This window comes from Bison bison, unplaced genomic scaffold, assembly GCF_000754665.1.
Source record: "Bison bison bison isolate TAMUID 2011002044 unplaced genomic scaffold, Bison_UMD1.0 scf7180017864057, whole genome shotgun sequence".
Classification (NCBI taxonomy): Eukaryota; Metazoa; Chordata; class Mammalia; order Artiodactyla; family Bovidae; genus Bison; species Bison bison.
The window spans coordinates 643,111-647,307 of record NW_011494629.1 but is presented as its reverse complement, the minus strand read 5'-3'; the positions used below and the strand labels follow the sequence as shown (position 1 = coordinate 647,307).

Below are 4,197 nucleotides of genomic sequence, written 5' to 3'. Positions count from 1 at the left end.
TCATGGCATCCAGTCCCATCACTTCATGGCAAATAGGTGGGGAAACAGTGGCTGACTTTATTTTTTGGGGCTCCAAAATCACTGCAGATGGTGACTGCAGCCATGAAATTAAGAGACTCTTACTCCTTGGAAGGAGAGTTATGACCAACCTAGATAGCATATTAAAAAGCAGAGAGATTACTTTGCCAACAAAGGTCCATCTAGTCAAGGCTATGGTTTTTCCAGTGGTCATGTATGGATGTGAGAATTGGACTGTGAAGAAAGCAGGGTGCCAAAGAATTGATGCTTTTGAACTGTGGTGTTGGAGAAGACTCTGGAGAGTCCCTTGGACTGCAAGGAGATCCAACCATTCATCCTAAAGGCGATCAGTCCTGGGTGTTCATTGGAAGGACTGCTGTTGAAGCTGGAACTCCAATACTTTGGCCACCTGATGCAAAGAGCTGACTCATTTGGAAAGACCCTAATGCTGGGAAAGATTGAGGGCAGGTGGAGAAGGGGACGATAGAGGATGAGATAGTCGGATGGCATCACCAACTCGATGGACATGGGTTTGGGTGGACTCCGGGATTTGGTGATGGACAGGGAGGCCTGCCGTGCTGAGGTTCATGGGGTTGCAAAGAGTGGGACACGACTGAGTGACTGAACTGAACTGAACTGATGTAATAATTCCTAAAGGAGCTTGAATACTGCCATCACTTATGCACCCCAATTAAATTGCATAACATTTTACTGAATTAAGAGACAGACTGTTCTACATGAGTTAGTCAGTAGTCAACAAACATTAAAGTTTTTTCATTTAAAAAGATAATGTAACTAAGTAGGATTTAATCTGTTTTATAAAGAATATAATTCATATTAACAGAATAAAAGAAATTCTCTGGTCATCTCAATGTTTGCAGAAAAAGTATTTGATAGATTTCAGTATTGATTAATGATTTAGAAAGTCTTAGCAAATTAGAATAATAGGGTGCTTCCTCAATCCGGCAAAAGGCCTTTGTAAAATGCTTATAGGTTTTCAGTGATGAAAACTTGAACCCCTTCCCACAAATAATGGAAACAAGGCAAGAATGTCCACTCTAGCCACTTCTCTTCAACATTCTACTTGTAGGTTCTAGCCAGTACAGTAAGGCAAGAAGAAGAAATGATTTTGAAGAACTCTGTATTCACAAGTGCCATATGATCATGGTCAGAGAGAATCCTAAGAAGTTTACCAAAAACATTATTAGAATTAGTGATTGAATTCATCAGAGTCTCTGAATACAAGGTCAATGTATAAACATCAATTGTACTATAATGCTACAGTGAACAATTGAAAAGTGAAATTTAAAAAACGCTCCCATTTATAGTAGCATCAAAGAACATGAAATATTTAGGAATACATTTAACAAAATACATGTAAAATCTGTACATTAGAAACTATGAAACATGGTAAGAGAGAAATGAAAGAAGACTGAAGTAAATGAAAAGACGTAAGACATTCATGTGTCAGAAAATGTAATATTGTTATTGTATCACTTCTCCCCAAATTGATATATATAGATCTTAGCTATAATCCTAGTAGCTTTATTTTTTTATATATATAATGGCTGGGTGATTTAAAAATATTTATGGAGAGGCAAAGAGCAAAGTTGACTGAATCATACTTCCTGATTTCAAGACATACTATAAAAAAATCAAGACAGCATGATACTTGTGGGAGAACAGACATGCAGAATAGAAAATTCCATAAATAGACTTCAACATACATGGTTAGGGAACAGAAGTGGGGAGGGGCAGCAGTAAGAGTCCCATTTGTCATCTCATTATAAGAAGTATAGAGTTTCAGAATAATCTTGGTCAGTTTTATTAGCAAATGTTATTTTAGGACAGATTTTATGAAGTGTTATTTTATGCCGCTAAATAAACCATAAGCTTAATTTTGCAATCTGGGTAGATGTGTATTTGTTTTACAGTTTAAGCCTCACTAACTAATTTAATAGACTAGCCAAAAGCAATTTCAAATACTTCCATATATTACCAATGATCAGTCCTTATTGTTTCTAAAATAAGATGAAAGTGAAGCAAAATGTTTGTATGACATTACTTAAATGTAATTATATTTAGTTTCTATAAAATAGCAGATTAAATGCCAGAACTTGTCCTCATTTATTTTTTAAATAGAGCTGCGTAAGTTACAGTGCTTTAATTCATGAGCAGTTAGATTGTTTTTGGAAATTTTTAAAAAGCCATTTTCTAAGCTAATTCACATTATGCTTTTAATTTTAAATAATAAAGGTTATTTCTAAATGATAGCTTCACTGTGTACCAAGTTAGCATTTGATAGTTTAAAATAAGAAATTAAACTTTGACTCTTTTAAGGGAGTATTTTAAATAGCTTTTAGTGTTTAAACGTGTACATATACATGCTTAGGCACATTTAATCATTAAAATTGCTTGTCAGGATAGTCAAGGAAATGTCCTCTGTAACAGTTTTCCTCAGATCTATTTCAGACTTATGCATGTGTTACTATATTTATCTTTATCTAATCAGCCCTTGCTGTTAGGTTTTGTTATTTTATTACAAGCAGCTGTGCAAAGCTTTTTCTTTTAAGAATTACATTCTTTTGTAGAGCTGCCATCATTCACACATTACACATTTGGGCAGCAAATTAAAGGCAAGTAAACTGCAGAACTAGATGAAATACGTAATGTCAATATAATTCATACCTTTGTGGAAAAGCTGCTCTTTTGGGACAATTAAATTGAAGATACTAAGATTTTCAGAAGTCATACAAAAGATATACTCATGATTTTATCACTCTTAGGTGTTTTCAACCATGAAGCTTACACTGCTTTAACTGTATTTACTATTCTGAGAGTTAATAGCATGCCAACATTTAATTAGTTTGCTCTGATACTGAGAAGTGTATACATATTAGTGTATACATTTAGTGAATTTAAAAGACTGTCAGAAGTCTAAATTCCAAACCTGTGATCCAAATAGGGACTTTTGGAATATAAAATCTCACTGCAACTTTTGTGTGACAGTTTGAAACATTTCAGTTTGCAGGCTATGAACATCAGATTTAGTTGACCTTTGAGTTTATACTAGATTCCAGGTTCGTTTGTGGCATCCACAAGTGGGATAGGCATTATCCCGTTGTCTCATATTGCACCATCAATTAGCTTAACAGGTAAATTATTCCTGTATCATAGATAAGAAAACTGAATCTTAGGACCTTCTTCGGGGTTACATAACTAATTAAGGATATTACATCTAGTAGATGTATTGATGACCTCACTCCACCATTTAGGATTGTTAGTTAAGAGAAGTGGGCGCAGCGTCATGGAGCGCCGTGCGTCAGGTCAAAGTTTAGCCCCACCTCCGCTTCCTCACTGTCTCCGCCTGCGCTGCCGCCACCTCTGCCGCTGCTTAGGGCCCGGTTCCGCTCCTTCTCCTTCTCCGCCTTCTTTCCTGAGTGCTGCCCGGCCGGCCGCCATGGCGAACGTGGCCGACACGAAACTGTACGACATCCTGGGCGTCCCGCCTGGAGCCAGCGAGAACGAGCTGAAGGCATACAGAAAGTTAGCCAAAGAATACCATCCTGATAAGAATCCAAATGCTGGTGACAAATTCAAAGAAATAAGCTTTGCATGTGAAGTACTATCAAATCCTGAGAAGCGCGAACTATATGACAGATATGGAGAACAAGGTCTTCGGGAGGGTAGCGGTGGAGGTGGTGGCATGGATGATATTTTCTCTCACATCTTTGGTGGAGGATTATTTAGCTTTATGGGTAATCAGAGCAGAAGTCGAAATGGCAGAAGAAGAGGAGAAGACATGATGCATCCACTCAAAGTATCTTTAGAAGACCTGTATAATGGCAAGACAACCAAACTACAGCTTAGCAAGAACGTACTCTGTAGTGCATGCAGTGGCCAAGGTGGGAAGTCTGGAGCTGTTCAGAAGTGTAGTGCTTGTCGGGGTCGAGGTGTCCGCATCATGATCAGACAGCTGGCTCCAGGGATGGTGCAGCAGATGCAGTCTGTGTGTTCTGACTGTAATGGAGAAGGAGAGGTAATTAATGAAAAGGACCGCTGTAAAAAATGTGAAGGGAAGAAAGTGATTAAAGAAGTCAAGATTCTTGAAGTCCAGGTAGACAAAGGCATGAAACATGGACAGAGAATTACGTTTACTAGGGAAGCAGACCAGGCCCC

General features: G+C 37.9%; 1 protein-coding gene and 1 pseudogene across 1 annotated transcript in view; both read left to right on the top strand.

Annotated features, from left to right (window-relative positions):
• The window catches only part of AUH (AU RNA binding protein/enoyl-CoA hydratase), a 187,211-nt gene that overhangs the window by 136,245 nt on the left and 46,769 nt on the right, over positions 1–4,197 (top strand). The window lies entirely within an intron of this gene.
• The window catches only part of LOC104985730, a 1,409-nt pseudogene continuing 519 nt past the window's right edge, over positions 3,308–4,197 (top strand).